The sequence below is a fragment of the Bos indicus genome, chromosome 8 (assembly GCF_029378745.1).
Source record: "Bos indicus isolate NIAB-ARS_2022 breed Sahiwal x Tharparkar chromosome 8, NIAB-ARS_B.indTharparkar_mat_pri_1.0, whole genome shotgun sequence".
Lineage (NCBI taxonomy): Eukaryota > Metazoa > Chordata > Mammalia > Artiodactyla > Bovidae > Bos > Bos indicus.
This window is the reverse complement of record NC_091767.1, coordinates 48,689,925-48,705,430: the sequence shown is the minus strand read 5'-3', so window position 1 is coordinate 48,705,430 and position 15,506 is coordinate 48,689,925. Positions and strand designations below refer to the sequence as shown.

The window sequence follows — 15,506 nt, the reverse complement described above, 5'->3', positions numbered from 1 at the left end:
TATGAATATCTTGATTTCAATAGTACAAAATAGTACTATTTTACAATAATACAAAGTATATATTACTTTCCCATTGTCAGAAAGGTCCAACATCTTATAAAAATTGTGGATATTAAATAAAAATATCTAGCTTAAGAATGAGATTTATTACAATGAACACTGCTATGATTCAATGAAATGTTTATTGAATGCCCATGCAAGCAGTGTACAACAGATATTCTGAAGCCTTAATTTGTTCACAATACTGGCAAAAATTGCTACATCATTATTTTATAAGCTTACTTTTCTCTAAATCACAAGCATTCTGAATTAGAATAGGAATTTATGATTCTAGGCTAATTTATATCAAGTATAAATTTCTGCTATAGTGTTTTAAATATAAAGCAAGCTATATCTTCTTCAAACACATATCCTTTACATTGCTTCCTGAATTAAATAGGTTTAAAAATATACTAAAACTAAAATGGGCTCTGGATTCCCACATGTCACAGCAAAACTCATTAAGATCTAGAATCTTTCTCCTCTAATGGAAAGCTCTAAAACGCTTCTCCTTTCAAACAGTTTTCATATTTGAAAAACCAACAGACCACATTTACTACTATAAATACTGAAATACTTGATGCTACTAAGAAGTCACATTTCCACTGTTTCAAAACTGATCTTAGAAATAATCTATGCACAATTTCTTAATTTCAAAATATCTTTATCTTGGCAAAAAATCTTATAACAATATAATAAAAAAATGGACTCATGAAATAAAATCTATTTTTTAACAATTAATATATATAATTCAAAGGGCTATGATGACCACAAATTTTAGAAAAGATGATCAAGTATTGTGCAAATGAGCATATGAAAAAGGGCTTCACAAAGAAGTGGGGCCCAGGTAGGAAAAGATGCCTGATAGGGCTAGCTTTTTTTTACTTTTTAATTTACAAATCTTAATATGTCACTCTTTACTTAAGATCTGAACAGTTTCCCATTGCCTGCAATATAAAATCCATTACCATACCTTACCATAGCTCTCAATGACTTGATTAAAGCTCACTTCTCCATCTTTGTCCCCAACACTCTCCAAATGCTCCCTAAATTCCTGTCATACTAGCTTTCTTGTGACTCTGAATAATACCCCAGGGGAAAAACTGCAAGACTTCCTTCCAAAGAATAAAAATCTGTTTTATGCATCCTTGCTTTCGCACACAGTTTCCTCTAGCTGAAATGGCTTCCTTACCTGACTCATCTTCCAAAGTGCTCTTACCACTGTTTTTTGTCACCCCAAAATTGTTCCCAGTCATGTTCACAGAGAATGGCATGTGGAATAATGTGCCCTGCTTGTGATTCCCTTTTTGGGGACTCTCAGAAATACTGGGCAGCAGTGGGTGGACATGAAAAGCAGCAGGGGCCTGGGGCTCAGGATTTGCAAAGATAGTCAGATGACATTTTTTTTCCTTTCTCCTGGACTGACACACAGGATGGTTTTATTGGGACTGATTCCTAATATGAGTTGCACATGCCACACTCGAACACCTCTTTCACTCTCACGGACGCTCTGTACCTGAGCCTGACTTGTTCGCTGAACGTTTTTCTCATGGTGAGTTCTGTACTAAAACTCCACCTCGGATCAACTAGTGTCTCCACCTTTAACACAAGCACACTCCAACCTCAAATCCACCAGACAAACCTGTAAGCATCTGAATTGTGAGCCACACTTGTTATTTTTTTCTTTCAGAAAGTTTTTCAACACTCTTTTAGAATCAGTAATTACAAACATGTACTCCTAGGGGAAAGCAATGTCATCCAACCCCATGTCACCAAAGTGTCCAAAATCAGCCTGAATCCGGGATGATTCCCTCCAAGACAGCCACTATCATTATTAGAATTTTCATCATTGAAAATTCTTCAATGATGAATCATTATTATTTTCATCATTGACATTTAAAACTTTGGGGAGACACAGGATTACTCAGTTCAAAATGCTTGAGTGAGTACTGTTGAAAATGATACTCATAAATATAGCTAGAATTTAAATTAGACATTCATTGAAAAAGTAAATGAAAAAAAGGAAAAGTAAATGATAGGAAAGTCATGAAGTTGAATGCATTTGTTTTTCCTTATCTAGTGACATACAATTCTCTTTCTCTACTTGGTAAATCTTATTAACATAATACAGGTATTATACAAATCTCCCTTTTCCTGATGGATGGCTTTGGTTTGAGCAATTTCCTTCTGCAACTGTGCCACATGTAAATATTGACTGTGATGCAACATGCTCCATAAACTAAGATTTTAAATTCAAGAGTTAATTTCACTGTTGGTACATAATGAGATTTCATTGAAGATGAAAACAGTTTTTTTTTTTTAATTTTGTAATTCAATCAGTCAGAAATACTAGAGTATGTACAATTATCAAACTAGGCAAGGGTTATGTCCCACTCTGCTTCGAATTCTCTACTTTTGTAATGTAACAGTGGCTCCTCTTTGAACAAAGGACAGACAAAGGTCAGATATTTCAGATGCCTGAAAGTGGGAAAAGTACTAAATCAATTTCCTAGCCAATGTATCTAAAATATTGTTCATTAAACAGTTCATTAAACAATAAAGTAAATGGCAACAGGATCATACTTATCAGTAATTACCTTAAACGTAAATGGGTTGAATGCCCCAACCAAAAGACAAAGACTGGCTGAATGGATACAAAAACAAGACCCCTACATATGTTGTCTACAAGAGACCCACCTCAAAACAGGGGACACATACAGACTGAAAGTGAAAGCTGGAAAAAGATTTTCCATGCAAATAGGGACCAAAAGAAAGCAGGAGTAGCAATACTCATATCAGATAAAATAGACTTTAAAACAAAGGCTGTGAAAAGAGACAAAGAAGGTCACTACATAATGATCAAAGGATCAATCCAAGAAGAAGATATAACAATTATAAATATATATGCACCCAACACGGGAGCACCACAGTACGTAAGACAAATGCTAACAAGCATGAAAGGAGAAATTAACAATAACACAATAATAGTGGGAGACTTTAATACCCCACTCACACCTATGGATAGATCAACTAAACAGAAAATTAACAAGGAAACACAAACTTTAAACGATACAATAGACCAGTTAGACCTAACTGATGTCTATAGGACATTTCATCCCAAAACAATGAATTTCACCTTTTTCTCAAGCGCACATGGAACCTTCTCCAGGATAGATCACATCCTGGGCCATAAAGCTAGCCTTGGTAAATTCAAAAAAATAGAAATCATCCCAAGCATTTTTTCTGACCACAATGCAGTAAGATTAGATCTAAATTACAGGAGAAAAACTATTAAAAATTCCAACATATGGAGGCTGAACAACACGCTGCTGAATAACCAACAAATCACAGAAGAAATCAAAAAAGAAATCAAAATTTGCATAGAAACGAATGAAAATGAAAACACAACAACCCAAAACCTGTGGGACACGGTAAAAGCAGTCCTAAGGGGAAAGTTCATAGCAATACAGGCACACCTCAAGAAACAAGAAAAAAGTCAAATAAACAGTTTGGGTATCTACAGTTATTGAACTTACTAAATCACTTATTTTGTATGGTTACACTTTGACATTAAAGTTCAAATCAAAATGACACACAAGAGCAGCAGAAGGCTAGTTGCCCTAAGTGTCTGTATATATTACCTATTTGCTTTCAGATATTACAATTGTGTGAGATAGAGCTGAAGTTTCTTGTTTGTCTGTTTGATCTCTTTGAGCTGAAAGAAGTCACTTAAATGACTCTCCCAAGGTAAAAAACAATATAGAACGAATATCCACCCATTGTCCTGGTAGAAGAATATAAGGCCAGTAGCTAAATAAATCTGCCCACATCCTGATAAACAGAAATTTTCCTTGGGATGAATGTGGCCCAACATGCATAAAGATTTCAGTCCCTGAGATCTAACCAATATGAAAAACTCTAATCATGAAAAAATAAAGTGAAAAACTGGGGGTTCCTGGGTGGCCTAGTGATGTAAAGCCAACACTTGTGCCTAAATGCTAATGAGGGAGGGCTGGTTTGAGCAGTATGACAAATACTAAAAGTTCCTCCAACCTAGACACCTAAGCACAGCAGTTGTACTTTAGAGAATAGTCACTGAGCATGAAAGTGTGAACTAAAATGTTACTCACTTGGGACCCAACATGTAACCTGGTCGAAGACCTGGATTCCCTAGACCATCCTTGCAGCAGTGTAGCAATCTTCATCCTTAATATTAAGTTGCAGAGAGAAGAAACAGCAGTACGGTCAGAATTCACACCATCATAGCCATCACTGTCCCCATCTTTGAATCAGGATTCTTAGACTATTTGAGAGAAGAGGGTCACAAGAAGAAGTATTAGAATTTTTACTAGTAAGTCTTAGGGCAGTTATGCATGGGAAAGTTTAAGTGTTTCATACATCAAACCAGTCAATTCTAAAGGAAATAAATCCTGACCATTTATTGGAGGGACTGATGCTGAGGCTGAAGCTCCAATACTCTGGCCACCAGATGAGAAAAGCCAATTTATTAGAAGAGACCCTGATGTTAAGAAAGATTGAAGGCAGGAGGAGAAGGGGACGACAGAGGACGAGATGGTTGGATGGCATCACCAACTCATTGGACATGAGATGGTGAAGGATAGAGAAGCCGGGCGTGCTGCAGTCCATGGAGTCGTAAAGAGTCAGACATGACTGAACAACTGAACAACATAAGGTCAAGTACTCTAGATGACTGTGGTTAGTAAAAGAGCCCCATTTACATTATAATTCAGAATATAAACATTTGCCCCAATAGCTTTTAATTAAACTTTGGTAATGTTTGCCTTTTCCTTGCCATATAAATAAAATCCAGCCACTAACCAATCAAGTAGGAAACTCAGGAGTTGGGATAGGACAAAAAAACAAAAGAACAAAAATAACTTAGTTTTTAGCTTCACCTCTTTAAAGGCCAGAAAGTAGTAGAGTGGTGACGTTGGTTAAGGTTGAAATGTTTTAAGAATGGGAATCACCAAAAACACAGCCTCAGCCCATATCAGAATACACACACACACACACACACACACCCCCTCAGACACACACATTTCTCAAAAACATTAGTCATTAAAGCCTAGAGGTTTTCTTTTTATACACTAAGTTTAAGAATTGACTCCACAGAAACTGACAAGTCTTAAATTCTAACTAGTGTCTAGGGCCTCTATTTTATGACTTAGACTTTCTCTTCTTGTTAGGAGATGGAAAGAGAACAGTACATCTTGGTTTATTTCATTTTTCTCCAAGCCTACTTATCAGCTAAGGTTACTATGAAGGCTGAAGTTATGGGATGGTTGAATTCTTTCTACTTTGATCAATGAAAGATATACTGTGATTGTCCATTTTATATCAATTTTCTTTCCAGGAGGCAGTCATTGAAGCATATTTTATTTTTTTAGAGGTAATTTTTTTAACCTCTATCACTCTGTTTTTACTTGCCTTGGGGATAATTTGAGGAAATCTATTGCAAACATGTCATGAATGACAGGATAGAAAAATGTAGTGAATTCCTTCAAAGTCCTTCAATTCAGTGCATTTTATTGTGTGTTGTAAATTTCACATATTCAGTTTGGACTCTCTCCTCTAGCTCCTCGGTTCCATCTCACTCCCACAGCCCTCCGAAAGATAAAAATATATGAATGCTATCCTTGTCTACTCAAACTTATAGAGACTAATAGCAGCAGTTTTGAAAATCTTTCAGTACAATTCATTTAACCTGTAACATCAATTAACCATAGCGACACATTTGTGTAGGACTTTCAGTTCAGCCGCTCAGTCCTGTCTGACTCTTTGCAACCCCATGGACTGCTGCACGCCAGGCTTCCCTGTCCATCACCAACTCCCAAAGCTTGCACAAACTCATATCCATCAAGTCAGTGATGGCATCCAACTATCTCATCCTCTGTCATCCCCTTCTTCTCCTGCCTTCAACCTTTCCCAGCACCTTAGGACTTACAATACATTTGCCTTTGAGCCTTACACAATCCAGTGAGATAGACAGAAGAAAAATTGGGCCACAGTGGAGATAACTGAGTCTTCTCAAAGGCCAAGTGATGACTAAAGTCAGCTAGCTAGGGAACTTCCTAGGCCTGACTCCTAGGTCTGCATTGGTTTTACTATACTATTTTTCTCTTTCCAATTCTGATGTGACTTCCCATCTACCATTTTTGCAGCATATCCAGCATTTCTATTTTTCTCATAGAAAGTAAATCAGATAGTAATAAGCCAAATAGATGAGGGAAGTTAGAGAATTCTCCAGGTAGATTGCTCTGGATACAAGTACCTGCTCTAAATCTCTATGAAGATTGCACACAGCCTTTATGGGTAATATCATATATATCTTGCAGCTAAAACTCAAATATCATTTAATGTTTAGAACAGGAAAAATCAGTAGTCCAAGAACTTTTTCTTAGACTCTATCATGAATGTCCATTAATATCAAAAGTGCTTACTTTTTTCAATGGTATTAGCGCCCAAGAATAATTGAAAATATGCTTGTAATTCCACAAATATATTTAGATTCCACATTTTTGCATTTCATGAGCTCCTTATGGCCTGAGTCCAGGTCTTATTTGTCTTCATATTACTACAGATAAGCACAATGCCTTGAGCATAATAAGCATTTGTTAAGTATTTGGTATTGTTGTTAAGCATTTGACAGATACCTGTAAGCCATCATAGGTTCTGATTTAGGATGACTAGATTATGTCTCTTATCAAAATCCTAGGCAAAGCTTCATTGTTGTTCTTGATAGATAGACAGAGGTTGTTCTTTAGTAGTTTCACTGAGAAAAGTTATGCTTGCAACCCTCTTTCCAACCCTAGCAACTTGTTGATTAAACTGAATCTTTAACTTATCAATTATAACTTGGTAATAGGGACTTCCCTGGTGGCCCAGTGGCTAAGACTCCATACTTCCAATGCAGAGAGCCTAGGTTCAATCCCTAGTCAGGGAACTAGATCCCCCATGCTGCAACTACAAGTTTGCATGATGCAACAAAGAGTTCGCATGCCACAATTAAAGATGCCCCATGCAGCAACTAAAAAGGGCCCACATCCTGCTACTAAAGGTAGCAGCAGCTAAGGCCTGGTGCAGCCAAATAAAGAAATAAATATTGTTTAAAAAAAAAAAACTCAGTAATGAACAGTGTATGTGTGTGTGTGAGAGAGAAGGGGTGAAAAAGAATAATAATAAACAATAAGCTTGGACTTTATAAGCATGTGGCCCTTTCTGCACTAACCCTAGCGTGGCTTCCCATTCCTTCATATTACTATAAACAGCACTTCTCAGCCAAACACGTTTTAAGATTAAAAAATACTAATACTTTAATGGGCTTCCTTTGTGGCTCATACAGTAAAGAATCTGCCTGCAACGCATGAGATCTGAATTCTATCCCTGGGTTGGGAAGATTCCCCTGGATGAGGGCATGGCAACCTACTCCAGTATTCTTGCCTGGAGGATCCCATGGATACAGGAACCTGGCAGGCTACAATTCATGGGGTCACAAAGAGTCGGACACAACTGAGCGACTAAGTACATCACAGCACGTACACTTTAATATGTATTTATATTATATAGAATATATATTATAAAGTTATATTTATATATAGTTTAAATATTATGCTATATTTTTACAGTTATCAGTTCAGTCAGTTCAGTCACTCAGTTGTGTCCGACTCTTTGTGAACCCATGGGGTGCAGCCCACCAGGCTTCCCTGTCTGTCACCAACTCCCAGAGCTTGCTCAAACTCATGTCCATGGAGTCGGTGATCCCATCCAATCATATCATCCTGTTGCCCCCTTTTTCTCCTGCCTTCTGTCTTTCCCAGCATCAGGGTCTTTTCAAATGAGTCAGTTCTTTGCATCAGGTGACCAAAGTATTGGAGTTTCAGCTTCAGCATCAGTCCTTCCATATTCCAATGAATATTCAGGACTGATTTCCTTTAGCATGGACTGGTTGGATCTCCTTGCATTCCAAGGGACTCTCAAGAGTCTTCTCCAATACCACAGTTCAAAAGCATCAATTCTTTGGCTCTCAGCTTTCTATATAGTCTAACTCTCACATCCATAGGTGACTACTGGAAAAACCAAAGCTTTGGCTAGACGGACCTTTGTTGGCAAAGTAGTGTTTCTGCTTTTTAATATGCTGTCTAGGATGGTCATAATAACTTTTTTTTCAGGGAGCAAGCGTCTTTTAATTTCATGGTTGCAATTACCATCTGCAATGATTTTGGAGCCTCAAAAAATAAAGTCTGTCACTGTTTCCATTGTTTCCCCATTTATTTGCAATGAAGTGATGGGACCGGATGCCACGACCTTAGTTTTCTGAATGTTGAGTTTTAAGCCAACTTTTTCACTCTCCTCTTTCACTTTCATCAAGAGGCTCTTTAGCTCTTTTTCACTTTCTGCCATAAGGGTGGTGTCATCTGCATATCTGAGGTTATTGATATTTCTCCCTGCAATCTTGATTTCAGCTTGTACTTCATCCTGCCCATCGTTTCTCATGATGTACTCTGCATACAACTCTGTACTTTACAAGTATATATACATGTATATAGGCTTCCCTGGTGGCTCAGCAGTAAAGCTTCTGTCTGCAATACAGGAAATAGAGCGGACACAGGTTCAACCTCTGCGTCAGGAAGATCCCGTGGAGGGAGAATGGTAACGTACTCTACTGTTCATGCCAGGAAAATCTCAAGGACAGAGGAACCTGGCAGGCTACAGTCCATGGGGTCACAAAGAGTCAGACAATACTGAGCATACATGCATGCATGTATATATTCATATGTATATACGTATTCATATGTACATGAATGTATATGTGGCTGCTACTGCTAAGTCGCTTCAGTCGTGTCTGACTCTGTGCGACCCCATAGACAGCAGCCTACCAGGCTCCCCTGTCCTTGGGATTCTCCAGGCAAGAACACTGGAGTGGGTTGCCATTTCCTTCTCCAATGCATGAAAGTGAAAAGTGAAAGTGAAGTCACTCAGTCGTGTCCGACTCTAGCAACCCCATGGACTGCAGCCCACCAGGCTCCTCCGTCCATGGGATTTTCCAGGCAAGAGTACTGGAGTGGGGTGCCATTGCCTTCTCTGATGAATGTATATATATTTTCTCTTTTCCAAAAGAAATATAAAAAGGGCCTACTTAGTGAATCTACTTATTAATGCATCCTCTCATCTTAGGATATCTTAAAATCAATAAACATGTACAGGTATAAGTGCAATTTATATAAATCCTGAAGGATTAAATATTATCCCTAAGGAAACATTTTATCAATTAGGATATTTCAATGTATGATGACAGATGTTAACTAGATTTAATGTAGTAATAATTTCACAATATATACAAATATTGTGTCCACCTGAAACTAATATAATGTTGTACATCAATTATAATTCAGTAAAAGAAATAGAATTTTTCAATCAAAAGTATCAGAAATCAACCCAAGCTCAGCAAAAAGTTGTTGTTTTGTGAGATAGAACACAAATCTATAGGAAGGCTGGAGGAAAACTCAGAACCAGGTCAGGGTGGGAACTATAACCACTGTAATTGCTTGACCTTCTTTTCAGGCTACTACTGCTGCTGAAATTAATAAATGCATGCCAAAAATTACTATTATTTGGTACTCAAGTTACTTCATTCAGTGTTCAGGGTCCTGAAAAAGAGAATTCACTTGGCTTAGTTACAGCCATATGTTCACACTTAACTCTGGGATTGGGAAAATTATGCAGCATCAACCACATGACTTGAGATGGAGTCCTAATAGGAGTAAGGACATCTCTTGGAACTGGGTTGAATGCTCCTGAGTGACCACAACCATCTTGTGTAACTTCCATGTTCCATCTTCTTTTGCTGCCCCCATACTATCCTTTCCATGCAGGGATCTTCGAAAACATCCCCAGTGAACATAATGTAACTCCTTTGATGAATACACACTCACCACTTCTCCAAATAATTTAAATTCTCAATACCTCCTGCACATGTTTCCAAGTGGAGGATCTCTTGCTAGGCTTCCATTTCTCCTCTAGTTTCAACATGATTCTATTTCGATGCAGTAAATTAGGGATTAAACAAGTATATTTAATCACCACCTGTTGTGGGTTGAATTATGTCTTCCCACAATTTACACACTGAAGTCTCAAGCCCCAGTATTTTAGAAGTGGTCTTATTTGGAGACAACGTTTTTATAGAGATAATCAAATTAAAATGAGTTCATTAGCGGAGTAGGGGAGGGAAGGCTAATTCAATATGACTTGCATCCTTATATAAAGGGAAAATTTGGAGTCAGAGACATGGAGTCCAAATTTATTTTATGGAACTGAGTTACGAGATTAGGGAAATTTGGTAAGTTAAAAATCTGATGGGGAAGGCCTGAAGGCTGGAGACTCAGGAAAAGAGTTACAGTTGAATCTAAAAACAGTCTGCTGACAAACCAGGAAGAGCTGGTGTTACAGATAAAATCCAGAGGCATTCTGCTGCCAGAATTCTCTCTAGCTTTGAGGGACATCAGCCTTTTATTCTACTCAGGTCTTCAACTGATTAGATGAGGTCCATCCACATTATGGAGAGCAATATACTTTATTCAAAGACTTAAATGTAAATCTCACCCAAAAACACCCTCAAAGAAAGATTCAGAATAACTTTGGCCAAATATCTGGTTACTGTGTGATGTAACCAGGTCAAAACATAAAAGTTACCATCACACATGGTCATTCTGCTGCATATACATCCTAGTACTTCTTTGAGTATCCAAACTTCTTTTTATCAGACCAGTCAGATTGGACTGGGACTTACTATAGCAGCCTCATTTTAACTTTATTACTTCTTTAAACATCTTATCCCCAAATACAATCACTTTCTGAGGTATTGGAGGTTAGGGGCTCAACATACAAATTTTGGAGGGGAGGGGGGGACACCATTCAGCCCATAACACTATAATTACAGCTACGCTTTACTGGCACTACAATCCCACTATAACTACCATTGCACTCCTCCTCCTCCTTGCTCTTTTCCTATTACCAACACTTCCAGAAAGTCTTTTCTAGTTTCAGTTGTCCGTATTTCTATAAAATGGATTGCACACAGAAGATACCATAAAGCTGAAGGTTTCTACCAAGACTGCATACAAGTTCAGCCAGAGTTCACGGAACACGGTTTGCTGCTAAATCACTTCAGTCGTGTCCGACTCTGTGCGACCCCAGAGACGGCAGCCCACCAGGCTCCCCTGTCCCTGGGATTCTCAAGGCAAGAGGACTGGAGTGGGTTGCCATTTCCTTCTCCAATGCATGAAAGTGAAAAGTGAAAGGGAAGTCGCTCAGTCGTGTCCGACTCCTAGCAACCCCATGGACTGCAGCCCACCAGGCTCCTCCGTCCATGGGATTTTCCAGGCAAGAGTACTAGAGTGGGGTGCCATTGCCTTCTCCAGGAACACGGTTTAGATAATGATTAAAGAATATTTCAAGACATAGGAATTTTGGTCAAGGAAATGCCAAACTATAAAGAAGTTAGGCCAGGAAGATTGGCAAAACCAATATGCTCTCCCAGGAGGAGTTTTAATTTGTTAGTCATTACCAACAGGAAAGTTATCCAGCTCAGGGAGCCCAAACATTGTGACACTAAAGACTCACCAGGAGTTATTAGTTGGATGACACAGTCTTCATCACTTGAATGGCTGGTCTGGTTTCCTCAATAGTAAGAGTCTAAGGAATGTTTACCCCTCATTCCTCTCTCAAGCATTAAGTATACCATTGTGTTTACCAATTGTATAGTAATACCTAGAACAGAATTGAGAAATATTGCCAGTTAAGGACTAAGTGGTGAATCCACATGGAAAACACTCCAAATACACATATTCATTCATACCATACAGATATTTTAACAGACCAGGAAATAATGAGCTTTCTTCATTTTATCTTTTATTCCATATAAATGAAATTGTATGCACAAAGACGATGAGACTCCCAAAGGATGAACACTGTTCTATTCTTAAGGTTGTGTCTCCCATGGTACTTCATTCAGTGTCTATTACATCATCTTTGTTCAAGAAATATTTGCTGAATTTTGCAGAGAGAAGACTCTCCAAATTCTGATGATACTAGCTCTATTGCTGCTTTCTCTCATTCAGCAATACGTGCCATGTGCAGCTACCCTGCTACTCACTGAACAAATAAAGTCACATCATGGATTTACCCTGAAGTTTGAGAGTCTATAGCATAGTAAATAGTTCAAGTCAGTCCAACAGTCATTTACTCAGCCTGTGTTATGTGTAAGATGCGACAGAGCTTATCACCCATTAAGGTAGATTGTGTGTACATGAATATCATAACTCAAGGCAATTTGCTCTATTAATAGAGATATAAATAATGTTCTCGGCATGGGGAACATAGGTAAGACAGGGCAGGAAACCAGAACCAGTGCCAGATTGTGGAGCTGTTTGAAGGTTGAGCAGTACTCTAATACTGATAAATTCTTCTGTTGCCATTATTAAAGGTTGAAAAAAAATGAAGACACAAAGCCTAGATAGCTGTATGCTCTAATAGGCACAGAAGGAGTAGTTCAATAGTAGTGACACCACTTCAGAGAATAACACCAGTTTAGTAATGAAAAGCCCAAGCTCATCCTCTCCAAAATATTTGGTTATGAATCAAATATACCAATGTCTCTGTATTTTAATCCATGTTATTGAAGAAAGCCAGATTTAAAATTCTTTAATGCCATATGCAATAAGTAAAAATCATTAAAGGAGGAATAGTTACATAATCCCCCCAAAGTCACCAGTTGGCAATTTACAAGACCAATTCACCGGTCCCTATTCCCCTCCATCTCTCAGACTGAGGTAAAAGGAGGAAACAAATTAGAGAAATAGGTGAAATGACTCACAGATAAAGAATTGTGAGAGAGAGAGGAGGGAAGATAGAAAATAAAAGTCATATAGAGTAGACTGGGGAGAGCATTTAGGTTGGTGGTGCGGGGGGGCGGGGGGGTTATCGATGGAAATGGGTGGGGGGTAGTTAGTTGTGAATAAGCAAACGCAAAAAGAATGAGAAAAAGGGAAACAAAGGATATGATGATTATGACTTGGATTCCTGTAATGTCTTTGAGAGATACTAGTAAAGAACAGATTTCTTTTTTAATTTGAGGGAAGAGACAAGATGGCTTGCTGCTGCTGCTGCTAAGTGGCTTCAGTCGCGTCCGACTCTGTGCGACCCCATGGACGGCAGCCTATGAGGTTGCTTAGTGAACAGTTTTTCTGAAACTCCATACTCTTCAGAGACTGAAACCTTGGGGTCCCCAATTTATTAGGATTGCAATAGAACCTAAAATATTTTGAGGTGAAACGCATTACATGTATATCAGACATTTCTAAACTAGCAATTAAATTCTGATTTAACCTAGAAAACTATATTCTTAACCTACTGATACAATTTCAAAACAATGCATATGAAAATAAAACATTTTAGGGATTCTAAGTAGGACATGGGTTTTTGCTGTTGGTGTCTAACTATCTATTATTTTTCCCAGAAGCAAGCCACTTGAAGTATCTAGGTCAGAAATGAAAACCTCTCTGCACCAATTGAATCGTAAATGTAAACAGTTAATGAAAGCTTCATTTCTTTACAATCTATGGACTACATTAGCCAATTAATGTTGATCTTTTAAAGTGCCATGTCTTTTATTTATGATAAAAATATATGTGTATGCAAGCATATATTCATGCCATGTAAGTGCTGTACACTGATATATTTACCAAATTAATCTAAGCATGTAATAACCACAATGCCACAAAAAAGCCAAGCTTGCAATTTATTTATTGCTAATATCTGACATCAAAAGTTCCAAAGCTCAAAGCTGTAACCTAAATAATTAAAAAACAAAGAAACAATTTATCACTCAGTGCTCCAGAATATCTAAACCTTCCACAAAGCAGGCTAAACAATTAAACATGGATAATAATACTTAAATGCACTGTATATTTCCATTCAAACCCAAGATAACTCTTAAAGCAAGCAACTGGGTGAATGGGAGAATCATGCAGTCTGAAGCAGACAAATACATGTCCAAAGCCCCTGATATCTGCAAGATGAGTGTGGAAATAGGAATCTAAAGCAGAGGGAAAATGACTCTTAGAGAAATATCTGTTATAAACTGCTTATCATCATAGCTTGGAACAAGCCATCATTTAACGGCCATAAACATGACAGCCAGCTGGCAATTACTCAGAAAGTGTGTACCTTTCAAATTCGCATGAACAATAATAACATATGGATATGTATGTGAGATAGATGTTAAGACTGTGGTGAGAAGCCCCTTACAGTCTTGCTTAAAGGAGGGATTTCATCCTTGAATTGAGTAAAAGCTAACTGTAGTTCTAAACCCATGTTCTCCTATTCTCTGAAAGTTATGAAATGAGGCACTATTCTTTTTTTGATAAAGACCCAAGGAAAGAAATAAGGCTGAGCAGCAGTCTTTACCTCAACTCCCAGTCTCGAGTCTGTTTCAGTTCCAAGTCGTGTCCCAAGGAAAGACAAGGTAGGGCTGGAATGAGGAGAAAGAAAAGAACCAACCCTAGGGCAGACTGATTTTGGAAACCCACAGCTGTATTGTCTGGCCACACTGTGTTTTTAAATGGAGAAAACATATTCAAAATAAGACAAATATTGTAAAATGTCACTTGTATGTGGAATCTAGAAAATGGTACAGATAACCTTATTTGCAACGCAGAAATAGACTCACAGATATAGCAAGCAAATTTATGGTTACCAAGGGAGGAAAGAGGGGCAGGATGAACTGGGAAACTGGAAAGGACATATATACATTCATTTCAGTTCACTATGTATAAAAAAGATAACTAATGAGAACCTGCTGTATAACAAAGGGAACTCTACTCAGTGCTCTGTGGTGACCAAATATGGGAAGATTTTTTTAAAACGTGGATACATGTGTATATATAGCTGATTCACCTTTTGTGAAGCAGAAACTAACACAACATTGTAAAGCAACTATACTACAATAAAAATTAATTTTAAAAATAAATTAAATATACCTAAACAAAAAATAAATAAGATAAAGCCAGGTTTATAGCATTTTGGAAAAATTAGAAGATCCAGAATCTCTGAACTGCTATGCTCACTTCAGCTAGAGTTGAGTAGTTCCTGCTATCTTTAGATAGGGCAGGTGTTTTCTGGTTTACCACACTGCCCATCTGTCCCTATTGTGCTACCTGCCCAATCCTACCCATAGGCATGAGTTTTTACCACTCTGGGATTAATATATCTTCTAAAAGTTCCAAGCAGAACTGTAAAGAAGTTCTTGCACTTACAAGATTTTCTATAATTTTCATAGCTTTGCTGAGATTCCAGTCTGTTCCAGGATGAGCTGCAAGACACAGAAACTTGCCTTATTTATATTTGGCTCTCTCATAATCCACACAGTACCTGTCACATAAAAGGCACTC

General features: G+C 37.8%; 1 long non-coding RNA gene across 8 annotated transcripts in view; it reads right to left on the bottom strand.

Moving 5' to 3' along the window:
• The window catches only part of LOC139184549 (uncharacterized), a 192,670-nt gene that overhangs the window by 82,200 nt on the left and 94,964 nt on the right, over positions 1-15,506 (bottom strand). For 6 of the 8 annotated variants that reach the window (XR_011568069.1, XR_011568062.1, XR_011568067.1 and 3 more), the window contains one exon: positions 4,170-11,826. This is a non-coding gene — a long non-coding RNA (uncharacterized lncRNA). The remainder of the gene's footprint in view (positions 1-4,169; positions 11,827-15,506) is intronic. The other 2 variants (XR_011568064.1, XR_011568068.1) reach the window with 2 other exon arrangements.